Here is a 16,593-nt window from a genome sequence, read left to right as displayed (position 1 = left end):
AAGCAATCATCTTAGTTTTTTGTTTAGTCTTGTCTTCTTAAGAATTTTTGTTTAGTCTTTTCTTCTTAAGAAAAAAAGGGAGAGAAGTGGAATTAAACGTCGAGGTGACAAATTACTGAGGAATGAAAATATTAGATAGATGATTAAATGATGTGTTGCACTAACATTCAACTAAGTTGGCATGTCCATGTTCATGTCCGGCTCCTTGAATCCCAATGTCTTCAGACAATCTACCATTGTCATTTTTCTTTATTCATTAGAAATATTATATATTTTTAACTCAAAGTTATTATTAAATAACAAATAGGCATTCTTATTAGAAAGAATTCAACATAAAAATTAATAATAAGTATAAAACTAAATTTATACTATACAAATGAAAAATCTTAAAGAAATTAATTAATGTGTCTATGATAAATTGTGTTAGTACTTTTTTAAAAAATTGTGTGTCGGTATCGGTGCATCATAGATTAAGCCCATATTAGACATTCTTTATTTTAAAACTCTTTTTGCTATATATTCATTTTCAACCACACATTCATATAATAAAAATATTCTACTCGTAAACATAAATCTTTTATCTACGTTTTAATCGCAAAATCACATTTTTCAAAAATTCAATATTCAAAACTTTATTTTTGTCAATTTAAGTGTCATCAAACATGGCCTAAATGTTATTGCTATAGAACTAGAAGAGAAATGTTTTCCACGTATAACCAGATGATGTGATGGATTCAAGATTTGGTGTTGCTTAGACTTATTGAATGTTAAAAAATACGGATAATGGGTAGACCATATGGGGTGACTTGACCCGCAGGATTTTATAAGGGTTGGAAGGAGTGGTTTGAATTTAGAATTCAAACATATAACTCCCAAATAACCACTTGAAACTTCTAAATAGAACGTGTGGAAAAAGGAACAAGAAGGTGATATGAAAAATATGGTGAAAATTCGTATGTAAATTTACACCGAAATTGAAAAGCCCCTAGAACCACATTTTTGGCACGAAGTCTCACAAGAAATGGCACTTAGATTGTGGATAATAATCCCCTTCCATTATGATCGGGATTTGGACCATTGGAGTACAAGAAAATACAGATTTTGGAGATTTGAAGGTAAAGTAATTCAACCTCGATTTTGTGATTTCAAGTAAATATCACTACTTGAAACTCGGTTATAAGTATGTAAGCACGTTCTATATTGGTATCAAAGCCTAATTATGTTGTTTTCTTGCTTAAACACATGCTGAAAATGTCATAGAATGATTGAAATGTATGAATTCCGATTTTTCTTTCAAAGCATGAATGTTGTTAATGGCAACTTTTCATGTACTTCATATTAATTCATGAAATTTCTACTCTATGTTTATGATATTATGGAGAACATATCTGGAAAATTTCATGTTATTTGGCTTTTTATTTTGGAAGGAAAATTGAACCCTAGTTGAGAAAATCGAAATTTCATCGCATGATAATTTCTTTCAAGTTAAGTTTCACACTGCCCTTTTTATATGATTGGATAGATCTTCTTGAGACCTTTTCAACGATATAAAGAATATAAATTTTGGCCTTAAATTGACCTTCTGAAATTATAACAGAAATCTAAAAAATTTGAAGTTTTTAGGGATGATGAACAGTAACCGGAGAAAAAAAAAATAAAACTGCAGTGGAGTGGAGTGGGATTCAAATTTTGAAAATTGCATGTTGGTCCCTCAATTATTGTAGATGCAATTTGAGAAATTTCATGTTAGTTCCCATACTTTTAAATATTTCCAAATGCAATTGGAAAAATTGCATGGTGGTCCCCACACTTTTGAATGTTAATTATTTCAAATGCAATTTGAGAAATTGCAAGTTAGTCCCCACACTTTTGAATGTTTTCAAATGCAATTTGAAAATTTGCATGTTGGTCCCCAACTTTTTTGAATGTTGATTATTCCAAATGCAATTTTAAAAATTGCATGTTAGTCACCACACTTTTGAATGTTTTCAAATGCAATTTGAAAATTTGCATGTTGGTCCCAAAATTATTTTTGGATGTTTTTTATTGCAATACCAATTTGAAAAGTTGTATATTGGTCCCAAAATTATTTTCTTTCGAAAATTGATTATTCGATATTCAATTTAAAAAATTATAAATTGGTCATGCATATGAGGATGCATGCGAGACCCGACTTCAATTCTGAAAATTACAACTTGGTCCTTCAGATATTCTTGATTTTTGTGTGCAATTAAAATTAATTTTCAGATGATCAAAAATATTTTTTTTTTACTCAATTAAATTCTGAAAATCTTTATAAAGGTCAAGAATATTTGTTAAGTGGTATTTGCCCAGTGGGAGTTATTTTTTTTAAGTGTTTCTTTTTTTTTAAATGAAAAATACTCCAAATGTATTTAAAATACCACATTTTATAAAGTTCATGAGTTGCGTAGGTCTTGATTAAATTATGTGATCCATTGTGACTTGTTTCAAATTTTGTGTATATATTATTGCATCTATACACATTTATAGCATCCTTAGAGGGAATGCTAGAGAAACATGGTTTATAGAACTTGTTAAAAAGCTGTCTGCTTACTATAATTAAAAAATATGTGGATCTAAAACATAACCTAGTGGAATACGTGAATATTTTTGGGAACATTTTTGGTGATAAGCATAATATGAATATTCTGATGTCGCTTCCCATTTGTTGGGATTGTGTTGCAACAGATATTAAAGCGTAGTTGACAATCATGATATATGTCATAATTGCACATTATGAAATTACATTATTAGATAAATGAGCATATTTATGGAAATGCATGATATCCATTAACTCGTGTATTGTTATAAATGCTAAGGTCCGTTGAATTAGTGAGATTTTTACTTAGACCTATTGATTATCAGTTGAGTGATAGTTCGATGATTGGGAAATTTAGAGAAAATCACACCAAGAACTATCTGATTCACCAACTGAGTGGGGGTTCTGAAGTTGGAAGAATTAATGCAATTCTCACTTAGAACCCATGGAATTTTGCATTATTAAATTAAGTTTATGATAGTGAAACAATAGGATTGCAGACGATGATTGGGAACATAGTGAACTTTCGACTCTGTGCCTAACGTTGAACTATCGTAGATGTTAATTTGCGTTAATACAAAATTAAATATGTGCATAAATGGGCATTGATTATGAATAACACGTCTCTAAAAATCTGATAGATCATGGCATCAAAAGCTATAAAAGTTAACCTTAATAAAGGTGATAAACTAAATGTGATAACATTTGGCATGATAAGATTTTAAATGTACTAGAAGGACATGATACTTTAGGGAACATCAATCATGTAATAGAAGATTTTATTTAGGTCATACTACTCTAGAGAATAAAGATCAGAACTTTGTCGAGTACAGAAAAAATGTGGATTTTAATACTGAGCATTTAAAATCGTTAAGTTCTGTTATAAATAATCTTTTTCTCAAATGTGACTTGGTGGTTAGCATAGTGTTAACATTTTCTTTGGTCACATTAATTTTAGATGAGTAGTAAGTTCAAACTAGTCTCTTCTCAATATATGAAATTTTGAAAGTCATTGTGACTTACAAAGAGAAGTTTCAATTTTTTTATTGACACTACCCGCTATGTGAATTAAAAGATGTGTGACTTGATGTTGCTAAGTCTCGAGGACATGCTTGTGTAGCAATGTTCTAGTTTGCATAAGACTTTGAATCTCAAGCATTGAATGAGCTAGAACAAATGCAGGATGAATGTGGGAGACTGGTAAAGGGACCAAGAAAAACTTTATATAGTAAGTGAATGAAAGTGGTTTTGGTAGATGATCAATGTTATAAAGGTTCAAGTGCTTCAACTATATGGTTTGAATCTCTTAGCTCGAAAGTGGTTAAGTTAAATGATATTGCACTTGAATATATTCGTCTTAGTATTGTTTACGTATCAACACTATACAAATTGGATCTCATCTTGTGTAGATAATAGATTCAAGGTTTAGAAACCCACTTCATTTGAGATCAAGAAGTATATTAGTCTATTGTTGAGTATTTGACTTGATACGAAATAGATATGTATGAATAGTGAAGATGGAGTGGAGGTTTATATGACTAGTACTGCAACTTAGTGTTGCAAAGTGGATAAACTGACCTCCTACTTGATATTGAGATAGTATCAAAAACTCCACTAAATTTGATCTCAATTTTTGTTCTTCTACGAGGGGTCTCTTACTTGAACTTGTACGTGATATTTCTGTTTGTACTCACAGTGATGATGTTTATTATAGTTTTGGATATTTGTGCAATGATTCGAGGTTTTGAGTTGAGAAAAACATTTAAAGCTGTAAGAGTTGAACTTCCATAGAATAAATTTATCCGAATTTCTTTGTGGGCCGTGATCAAGAGAGATAGAGATGGAACTTTACCTTTCAGTACATTTATAGATGGATTCATGCACTTCAGTTATGAGATTGATTTTCTTAAGTTGAAGATATTGTATTGATTTAAACTTTTATAAAGTTGAGTAAAAAATCAGATTATGGAAGTGGAGATTTTAAGAACTATTTGACAGCGTGACTCTCTATCATGAGATATCAATGATCTATGTAATGAGAGGAACTCTTATTGGATTGGTTATTCTTTAATGTCCAATAATTATATGGTGTATTGGATTGAAAGAATGAAATATTGCTGAATATGATGACTGATGAGGTTCAAGATATGTAGTATAACTTACTTATTTTCTTTTGGAAAGAGCGCTGGCTAACTACAACACATCAATCAATGGAGTTCTCTCAATGTTGGTACCTTCAAAATATATAAGTTTTGGACACGTAAATAATCGAATATGGGTCATCATAGACTCTTAATGGACTATATATGTTCTCGATAACAAGTGTGGGAACATGAGTCTATTGAGAATTAGATGTGTCTCGATGACATACATATAATTCAAAAAGGTACTTAAGTGAAATTTTGGATGGATATCGAGTCAAAAGAAGTGACTTTTGACATATTTTTCAGTAAGAGAGAAAAGATTGGAGAATATCGTGGAAATTGATATTATATGTATTGATGAATCAGTTTTGAATATATAAGTGAATATTCAAACTTCTTATTCAAGTGGGAGTAATTTTATTTTTTTTAAGTTGGACCTATCTATCTGAGAGGGAGCTATCTAAGAACTATCTAATTTCAATGATACTTGGTTTTGAGTGGGAGCTAAGAATCATTTAATATCAATGATTTTTTGTTCTGAGTGGAGCTATCTATTCGAGTGGGAGCCATCCAAAAACTATCTAATTTAATGATTCCTGGTTTCGAATTGGATCTAAGAGCTATTTAATACCAATAGATTCTTGATTCAAAAAAATTAGAAGATGAATTTTGAGAAAAATGATGGAAGTATATATATAGAGTATAGAATTTCGACCTAATTTGAGATATAGTGACAGACGATGGGATTCGCCTCTGTACATCAATGCTCGCTGTGATGGTATGTTTAAATTTAGAATTACACCAAATCGACATAGAAACTATATTTTTATTCTCAATTGAGAAATAATTAAAGATATCAACATGAATCAACTTTTAGATTTCATGTTAAAGGCTTTTTTGTATAGTGGTAACTTTACAGTTACACGCATAGCCAAATATAGTCATCTTGACAGTCGCACTTGAGTTTTTAATAGGGTTAAATCTTGTACAAGAATTTTGTCATATGGGCGAAAATTACTGTATTTGTGAATTGGTCTGATGATAGGTTGTAATTCTAAATTTGATATTGATGACATTGGATTGGCTAAGCATGATAAGAAGTGTATAGAGACCATTTTGAAATGGTTGTCCTCAATTTTTGAGACAAAAGACATGGGTTTAGCAAATTGTATGATTTGTGCTAAGAATACTTTTCGTATGTTCTTGCTCTATCATAAGAGTTTTATACTATAAATGTTCATGTGGAATTGCAACTGTAACCATATAAGTCTTCATAAATGTCCAAAGATTTCATAAGTGCACAAAGTAATATCCAGAGAACCATATCTAATACAATTAAGAGTTAGGAGATAAAAGTATACTATGATATATACTTGTCCTAACAATGGTCATGCCCTGGATCTAATCAGTAAGTATCAATATTATCTTTAGAAAATGTATTGTGATACCTGAAGGGTACTGCTGTCAGTTATTCTATTTTGTTGTCAAAGAAATAACTTGTGATTGGAATAGATATACAATTGTTGACTAAGAATAAGAGTTAGTCAAGCACAATTAGTTATTTGATTTGTGCACTTTTGCTATATAGAGTAGCAAGAAGTATATGTTGTTATGTATATCTTGGCAGCTAAAGAATTTGTTTGGTATGGATGTATTGAGCATCTAATGATACTAGTTGAGAATATGAGATCCATGATAGTTACGCAATTATCTTATATGTTAAGATCTCAAATATCAAGATGGAACCAAACACTTAATGGTAATTATGTGAGAGACATTAGCAAAGAAAGTGTCTTTGCGATAAATCTACGTAAATGATGATATGTAGTCATCATACTCTGAAGATGTTTAGAGATATATTTGTTGATAATATGGAATCTCTAGCATTTCATAGAATATGATACTTGATGTATCAGACAAACTCCTGATTGAGTTTTGTGTGCCCATAGATGAACAATTTTGAGTTCATGTGTAATCTAATGTTGAGATTACAAGATAAATGATTTGTATGCACATATAAAATATGTCGAACAAGTTGAGATTGGCTTACTCACACAGGCAATTGCCTCAAACGTTTTAAGATGTACTGAGATGAGACAAAGTGATAATGTTGTGTACATGATCCAATCGTCTTGATAGTGATCATTTTATTTACATTATCTAGTCGCTTTGATAAGGTATCAGGATGATATTACAGCAAATAATCGAAGTGGATTTCACTATCCATTAAACCCGTTTAGTAGCCAAATCAAGTTCTAGATTTGAGAATGTCTAGAAGATAAGGAGAACTCAAGTTAGGTATCGAGGAATACTTGAATTAGGATTTGTATGATGTTATTTATTTACAAAGAATATGACATACGCCCTAAGAAAGGTAGAAAATATCGTAACACGTGTTTCATACCGCGTGTGCTTTTACGACCAATATTGGGTAAATGAGTGAATGGATCCGTGCTTCCTCATTCTATGAGACCCTGAGGTTTATGTAACTTCATACATACCATTATGACTTTTGACTATTTCTTGAAGTTTTATTTCAGTGTTGCTACTTTAGCATGTTGCCAATGACTATGATTGATTCGGTTTGATGGGGCATTCTAGGAAAGCAGTTGATTTAAAATTGAAGGATTCAAGTAGGAAATGAAAACTATTTTGACCAACATTTATGTTTGTATTCACAGGTCGGACATTTGTGTTTAACCATTTAAGGTATAGAATGCGATTGTGAATACAATGATATGATGCGAGGTTCAAGTATGTTCCACAAATACTCGAAGGATCGAAATACTTGAATTAATGTTGGAAAATGAGTTTGGAAAATAGAGAGATGTGATATTCCTCATCTAGTAGAGCTACTATATATCCCTAATAGGTTTATAGTACCGTGAGCTCTAATATCAGTCGTTGGTCGCACGATCTATTTTCCGTATGAATTTTTTGAGATAGATCTTGAGAAAGATCTAAGGTGTGACATTTGTTGTCACTTGTGGTTCGAATCAACCCCATCATGTGCGAGTGGGAGATATTGGAAAATACGGATAATGGGTCGCCCATGTGGGGTGACCCGACCCGTAAGATTTTATAAGGGTTGGAGGGAGCGATTTGAATTTAGAATTCAAACATATAACTCTCAAATAACAACTTGAAACTTCTAGATAGAAGGTGTGGCAAAAGGAACAAGAAGGTGGTATGAAAAATATAGTGAAAATTCGTATGTAAATTTACACCAAAATTGAAAAGCCCCTAGAACCACATTTTTGGCATGAAATCTCACAAGAAATGACACTTAGATTGTGGATATTAATCCCCTTCCATTATGACCGGGATTTGGACCATTGGAGTACAAGAAAATACAGATTTTGGAGGTTTGAAGGCAAAGTAATTTAACCTCAATTTTGTGATTTCAAGTAAGTATCACTACTTGAAACTCGGTTATAAGCATGCAAGTATATCTTACAGCGAAGACTAACAGATTTAGATTTCTTGAGTTTGAATTCATTTATTGGATCTTCTTAGAGGACTTTCCAGTGGTTTGATATAGATACATATGCACACATATATGTAAAAGTCTGACTGCCATTGCATAAGATTGAATTCTTAGTTGGAAAGTTTACAAAATCTTGAAGACGATAAGAAACTGGAATATCATTTTGTTCAGATTTTATTGTTGTATGCTATTGGTGTATAGTCTACTCATTAACAAGATAGCAACAATTTTTACTGAGTTTCAACCATGTATAAACCTTGACGTTTCCATGCTACATTTTAGCCAAGCTAGTTAAAGTCACTCTTATAATTATTGCCCACTTAATTTTTTAGGATTGCTTTAATAGACCAATTTCAAGCCCTCCGGATACTTGGTTTGATGTGGTGGAGCGTGTCTCCAAAGACAATAACAAAACATTATAGTAAGTATTTTTGTTCATTGTTTACGATTTGTTTATTGTGAGTTTGTTTCTTTTTGCTGGATGACTAGCTAAGTGTGTGACTTTTATCAAAGTAAGTATTGTTAACTCTGATTCTGATCACTATTAGCATCATTGATGTGGCGTTGGACTACATAAACAAATCCAAAATGCTATTTGAAACTCAGAAGCAAGGTTCTTCAATCTAAATGCAGCTTTAATTCCAAATAAACACCTAACTAGTTGCATCCCATGTAGGCGAACCAAAAAGGTCAGTAGATGCCTCAACCTAGGATTATATAATTATCTAGGGTTTGTTGCAGCTGATGAATACTGTGCACCTCGTGTAATTGAATCCTTGAAGAGATTTTCCCCAATCACCTGCAGTACTCGGGTTGATGGAGGTAAATACATGATCCCACAAGCTGTTACACTATTGGAATTTTCTCTGAAAATTATGACGAGTGCTGATGTGTAATTTAATCAATGGAACTATGTCATTAGGAGCAACAACATTGCACACTGAACTGGAGCAATGTGTGGCGAGCTTTGTTGCAAAGCCGCCTTCCGTAGTCTTTGGCATAGGTTATGTTACAAATTCTGTCATAATTGGGAAGATACATCCAATTACCTCGACTAGAATTTTTTGTCATGTTCTGCATCTATATATAGTTCTTTTCAATCAATTTGGATGCAAGGAGGTTTGATCATTAGTGATTTTCTGAGCCATAACTCCATAGTAAATGGTGCTCAAGGATCTGGAGCTACCGTTCAAGTTTTTCAACATAACAGTATGTTTGAGGTTTATTTTGTGTTTTCAAAGCTAAGCTATTTTCCACGTGCCTTATGCATGTTGTTGTTCTGTCATCCTCTCTGGCACCATCCCATTTAGAGAAAGTTATGAGGGAACAAATTGCTGATGGACAGCCTAGAACACACAGACCTTTGAAGAAAATAATTGTTCTGGTAGAGAGAATATACATCATGGAAGGGAAGCTGTGCAAGCTTCCTAAGATTGTTGCCATATGTAAGAAATATAAGATAGGTAGTCTTACAAAGTTAATGTCTTTTGTTCGTTTGGTTACTATTAATTTGAATGTTTGGAAATAATCTACAGGTTACATCTTTTGGTTGTTAGGATGAAAGCTTCACCTTTCTGTACTAAATTGACTTGCTTATTAAGAATTTGATGTCGTCGTGAGCTTTCTTTCTTCGTAATATAGAAGAAATTTAGATATCAGTTTTGCACTTCTTTATAACTTTTGGGCATTCTTCTTATTCATATGCATATAAATTGATATTCAGCGTGTAACAGGCTTATGTTTATCTGGATGAGGCTCACAACATTGGAGCTATTGGCAAAACAGGAAGGGGTGTCTGTGAACTCTTAGGAGTTGATACTGCAGATGTGGATGTCATGATGGGAACTTTCACTAAATCATTTGGATCATGCAGTGGTTATATTGCAGGATCTAAGGTTCTTGTACTAAGCTTCTCTTTCATATACACTTGTAGATATGGTACCATGTGGATATAAGGAAGTGTTCTGCATGGCTTGACTGTGGATGTATTTTATTGCTAGGCAACTTATCAAATATATTGTACCATCATCATGCATGAGAAATTCTACTTTTCACACATGTACGTAATATTTAATTTCTAAATATATAACTAAAAAAATGCTTGAAACAATAGGGGCAATGAAGAGCTCATGTAAGTATATTGTGCGGTAATGTGGTTTGAGTTTCAATTGAGCGACTTCTATTTCTCTTCAAAACAACCACGCACTGGAAATCGTCTTTTCAACTTCTAATAGTTCAACAAGTGCTGCATAGATTTGAGAGTCTTGATTAACATATTTGTGAAGTGTAAACATAGAAAAACATTTGGCACGTGATTGTAATCTAGACATTTAAGCATATGAAATTGAAGTACCCTATCACTTCCTTGGGAGTAAAGACTTAAGCTTTATCCTTCTTGCTTCGATCTAAGAAAGAGATTATTATCTAATATGTTAGTTTAATATTACAGTTCTTGTTGCAGGAAAAAAATCTTTCTATTTTAAAAGGGCTTCTATCTGAAGGCTAATTTCTTTTAATTGCTTCCTTTAGAGTATGTGCAACATCAAAGAGAGAAACTCTGATTTTTTTTCTTCACCTACTTGTGCTTGTTTTTAACATTCCATTTACATTTTTCAGGAACTTATTCAATACTTGAAGTATGCATGCCCTACTCATCTTTATTCTACATCAATATCACCATCATCTGCACAACAAATTATTTCTTCCATTAAGGTTATTCTTGGAGAAGATGGTTCTAGTAGAGGTGGGATATTCTCTGCCTTCTATGACTGATAATTAGGTCCATCTCAATCGAGAGTTTCACTCACAATTAGAGTAATTTGTTACTGTAGAGGCTCAAAAACTAGCACGGATACGTGAAAACAACAACTTTTCCAGTCTGAATTGCAAAAAATGGGTTTTGAGGTTTTGGGAGACAATGATTCTCCTGTAATGCCCATTATGCTCTACAATCCATCAAAAATTCCTGCTTTTTCATAGGAGTGCCTAGAACTAAGTTTAAGCTTTTGTTTTTTTCTCAAGTGCAATTTTTTTTTTACTCAACAGTCCATCACTATATGGTTACACTTCAACCTAGACTTTACTTGTTATAACTCGTTGTTCGGCTACATAGGTGGCTGTTGTAACAGATGCTTTTCCGACTACCCCTTTACTGTTGGCCCGTGCGCGCATTTGCATCTCTGTTGCTCATACTAGGGAAGACCTTGTTAAAGCTTTAGAGGTTATAATCTTATATTATAGTTATTAATTTTCACTTCTGATTTTTCTTTACTCTTCTATATTTTCCTACCTCGGTAGCCATTTTTCTATAAAGCCACACTTTTATTGTAATATTTTATACTGAAAATTGCACTATTGGTCTCTAACGTATTGTTCCAATAGCAAGTTGGTTTCCATTTTTTTAAGAGCAAATAAGGTCTATTTCAAATAGCTTCTTTTTGCAGAAAAGCCACGTTGGACTAACTTCCTTTAAAAACATTTATAATCAGGCAAAGCACTTCTAAAAAATTATCCAATCGTGCTCAAAAGTAGCTTCTTACTCTTAAAACAACTTTTAGCTTTTCAAAAGCAAGGCTAATAGGCCTTTACCTTCCATATAGTTGCACAACGACAGAAACATTGTAAATTTTTGTTAAATAGTCCAGTGGCCATTGCAAATCTAATTTTATGAAGATAGGCTTTGCTTCCCAATTGAGCCGATGCCAAGAATATGAAGTAAATCATGTTTCGATGAGGGCCATGTGACAACTTAATGAATATTTTGACCGTTTTCGACATTAAAAATGATTGCCTATAAACTAATTAGTATTTGTACCAGGTTATCAACAGTGTAGGTGATTTAGTTGTTATAAAACACTTCCCTACTGAGCCCAATAAACAGCAACTAGAGGATGGCAGAGTCAAACTAGATTGAGGAGAAACTTTGTTTTTAGTCAGCAAGTTTAGAAAAAAATATGGTCTACAGTTTCTAAGGTATTTATTTGTTCCTCCTAGCCAGGACTTTGATGTTGTGACCTATGGAATTTTGTTTATTTATTTTAAGCACAAAAAGTTGTAACTTATTCCAAATTGGTAAAATGTTTTATACATTTGTGATGGAAATATTGTTCTTTACTTTCTCACCATCTTTTTTGTATGAATACCGTTAAGTTCGGCCTTATTTGCAGTTTTGCAACTTTAAGCTCTTTTTCTTATTTCTTTCGATGTACTACCTTCTTTTTATAAAGACGGGATGGGTTTAGAATAATTTACTAAAATGAAAAAGATTAAACACCATCGTATTACTATATTAAATTATTCTTGGACTATAAGGATATTGCTGGTCTAAATGTTGATGTTAACCACTCGTTGGGCTTTTATTTCTACATCTATAGATACTGATTTGGTAACCATAATGAATGGTAGAAATCAACCTATTAGTTTGGAGAAAAACTGCAGCTTTTCCTGAAAATTAGAAAGAGGAAAAATAAGTCATGCCAAAAAATTTACTGCAGATTTTCACTCTAGATGCTTAAGTAAGAAATCCCCCCAGCCGAAACCATTGAAAGAAATCAGCAAAACGACTGGTATTCTATAAGCCCTTTAGATCTTCACATTGTACCAATAACTTCCTATTCACATCGTAGTGTTTGTTTCGGTTAGAGCGATGTCCATGAAGCTTTTCTGTTCAAAGAATTTAATTTTGCTCGGCATATTGAGGTGCTGTAAACTTCCACCAACTATTCAGTGGGTTAGACCAGGCTAAGAGTTCTTGTTCTTAAGCAACATTGTAAGGTGATTACCCAACCTAACTGTGTAAATACCCAACCTAACTGTGTAAATACCCATGCGGTTGAATTTCCCAATTGGAATATCATTGGCCCTTGGGTAGTGGTGGATTCAGGAAGTCAGATGAGCATGTGTTGGTTAATGGATTTAATCATCACACTAGAAAATTAATTTTCCTTTGAAGATTAAAATCATATGAATAAAAGGATATTAGTAACTTTGAGATCATTGGATCATAAAAATCCTCACACATAGAAAAGGGAGATAATAACCTTTTGAAGAAGCTTTTAATGGCCTAACCAATTGCTTCTTTCCTTAGATCTTCTTTCTTGTTCTCCACTAGGTATATTTCCTTTTCAAAAAAGTGAAAAGTGGCTAACCCTAATTCTCATATAAAATATGTCAATAAATTGTATATTTATAATGCCCTATTAGGATTTGGAAATTGCACAAATTTTCTTGGACTTTATTGTAGTTGACACGACCCGTCTCGAATCACCCTAGTTGACCCGAAACGTGACGTGTGCCGATGATAGATGCTGACTAAATGTCAAATCTATCACCAATGCTAACTAAGAGTTATTTCAAAAAAAATGCAATGAAATCAAATGCTTATGTAAAACATAATGCGATGGGCCCAAAATATTTATTTCGTGTTTCATCAATATGAGTTATAATATTCAACACGTCGTGTGGCTCTTATTCCGAAATCATTAGACTCTTCCAGCTAAAAAGGATCAATTTCTACCTGTACGAAAAATCGTGGAAAAATATATGAGTTGATAGCTCAGTGAGTGGAGAAATTCGAAAATAATTATACTCTTTCCTTTTTACATTTTTATTGAAAATCGAGTTCATATCATTGATAACTAGCAAGATAACATCATATAATTATAGCCAAAACGTGATACATTCACATAATGTGGTTAAATATCATCTCAAGTCATGATATAAACATAAGCTAGTAATCATGTTATAATCTCATCACATCAAATGTACTAGAAAATCCACCAAAAATGTACCCTCTGACTAAAATCTGTAATTCGCCCCTTGGGCTAAGAACTTTCGCCACGGGCCTTTGGCCCCTCCGTGAACGAAAGCGGATCTCAAGACCTCTAATAATTAATTCTAGAATACGGTCAAGGCCCCCTCAGTGAACTATATAAATACGGTCACAACCCCTTCATCCCCAGTCGACCCCTCAATGTAGTATAGAACATGGCCAAGGTCCCTCTGTGAACTAGAAGTACATAATCACGGGTACTTTTCTGGTCGATCTCAATATCACATCTCACATATCAAACAAATCCCAATATTACATGTCTTATATACCAAGTCACAAATGTACAATAAATAATTTTTGAAATTCCACATGTATATTAATAAAAGAGATTTCCATGATAATCATGTAATTCGAACACATAATTGCATATAATTGTACATACTTTAACAATATACTTAATTTATAAATACTTTAAAAATATCTATATTTTTCTACTCACAGTACTATGTTCGCAAAATCAACTCAATTGATAAGCTATTTTGATATCAGTATCGTCGCCTGAAATACGATATAATTTTTAAAAAAACAATTAATTATTTTAAAAAATTTCAATAATTAAATGAGCGATACCCAAACTTAATCATTTCACGTTTGAGCGATTTATACAGTCTCTTTAATAACTAAAACTAGTTTTTCTTTCATCTTACTCAATTTCATAGTTTATTATACTTAACCCCTTCAATAAAATTGAATTTAATCTAACAATCTAACAACTATAAAATCAAACATAACTTGATAATAAGTAACTTTTATTTACTTTTCAAAATTGAGGATTTCAAACCTAATAATATAGACCACTAATTTTCTAACAACATAAGCAAAACTCACCCCCTTAAAAGAATTTCGTCCTCGAAATTCAATTAATTAAGTACAAAAAAAGCTACGGATTTTGAGAACACATCTGCTCTTCACTTTCCATAGTGCCTCTTTTATTGAATGATTTCTCCAACGAACTTTTAGTCCCAAAATTTAATCCTTCCCATCATAGTTTTAATAACTTCCAAAGAACTAATATATGGTATTCTCATCTTTTCCTTTTTCCAAATCTTAGGAAAACTCAATTATTATTATTATTATTATTTTAAATTGAGGTTCAAGATACTAATTTTCGTGATCTCCAAATCTTCACCTTATGTCCTAATTTAAACTATTCTTTAATCACATTCTTTTTCTATAACAATGGTTACATATTAAGATCGAACAACAATCTTTCACCCATTTCGTCATATGTCCTTGGAATATCTCAATATTATATATAACCTCAATTATCGTTACTTGTGACTAGTTTTTATATGTCAATTCCATGAAAATAAATAATTATCCAAGTCTCCTTTAATTAACCAACCATAGTTGATAGCCTCTCTTTTGAACTTGTTTTCATAGTGTCTGACATTCTATCAAATGAAGATGCACAATGTAATTCAATTATATAACTTCTTACAACTAACCAAAAATAAATACTCCAATTCCACCGTGTAATTAACAATATTATCTATATATAATTTTATAAGTCTATCCTATTAACTGACTATATCAGTTAAAAATAATCTTGTAACCTTAATCAATATATCCACAATGATTTAAATACTATTTTGCTTCCATTCCGTGTATTTGGAATCCTCAAGCAAAAATATTTGAGGGTAACTGCCTCCATTCTAAATTGACAATATCTCTGAAAATTCAATTGTTCATGATTTTCTAAAATTCTAATTATCCTCAACAAAACAATTGAGATAGCTCAATATGTCGTTCTTTTCCTTTAATTATATATCACCCAATAATAATATATACACAATTTCCATTTCCACTATTTCTAATAAAATATACATTAAAACTCTAATGATTGATAAGTATTGATATTTCTCGCAATGTGATGACATAATCCCAATAAAACCAACTCCAAATCATGTTTTAATCATGCCTCTTCAACAATTTATCATATAATTAATAATTTATCATTTTATTTCAGAACACTTTATAACCTTAACATAATCCATTATCATAAATCATTATCGTGAATCAATCACTCTTCATCTTTAAATATAAGAGCAAATATCTTCAAATTTCCTAATCGCAAAACTTTTGACATTTCTATACCCATACAAATTTTGTTCTTTCTTTCTATAAAGAGACAATAATAACATTTAATCTATGAAAATCTATACTCTTATTCCATAAATGGGTCGTTGGTCTACCATCAATGCATAATCTTTCTTGTATATCATATAAAGACCTTAATTGGGGGTAATGTAACCTAAAGATACTGTCCCACAATTGAATAAAATTACATTCAATGATCACCCTAAACTTCAAACTATTCGACATATCATCCATATATTCCATTGCAAATAGATCTCAATAAACATGGAATACTTTATACCTGAAGTCCAAAAATACAATCGAAAATCACCCAAAAATTACATCACTAAAAATTTATTAAATTCATCTTAACTTCAAAATTTAACTCAGCGCTTTCAAATTCTATGGAATATAACACAATACTTTAACAAATGATCTTAAAAAAAAATTAATTAACTTAATAACCCAAATCTTTCATCACATTATTTTGCTA

The 16,593-nt window shown here is 31.8% G+C and overlaps 1 pseudogene; it reads left to right on the top strand.

Annotated features, from left to right (window-relative positions):
- Positions 1 to 7,745: 7,745 nt before the first annotated feature.
- On the top strand, positions 7,746 to 12,104 carry LOC111400517 (annotated as a pseudogene).
- The last annotated feature ends 4,489 nt before the right edge of the window (positions 12,105 to 16,593 follow it).

The sequence above is a fragment of the Olea europaea genome, chromosome 10 (genome assembly GCF_002742605.1).
Source record: "Olea europaea var. sylvestris chromosome 10, O_europaea_v1, whole genome shotgun sequence".
Lineage (NCBI taxonomy): Eukaryota > Viridiplantae > Streptophyta > Magnoliopsida > Lamiales > Oleaceae > Olea > Olea europaea.
This window is presented reverse-complemented; position numbering and strand designations above follow the sequence as displayed.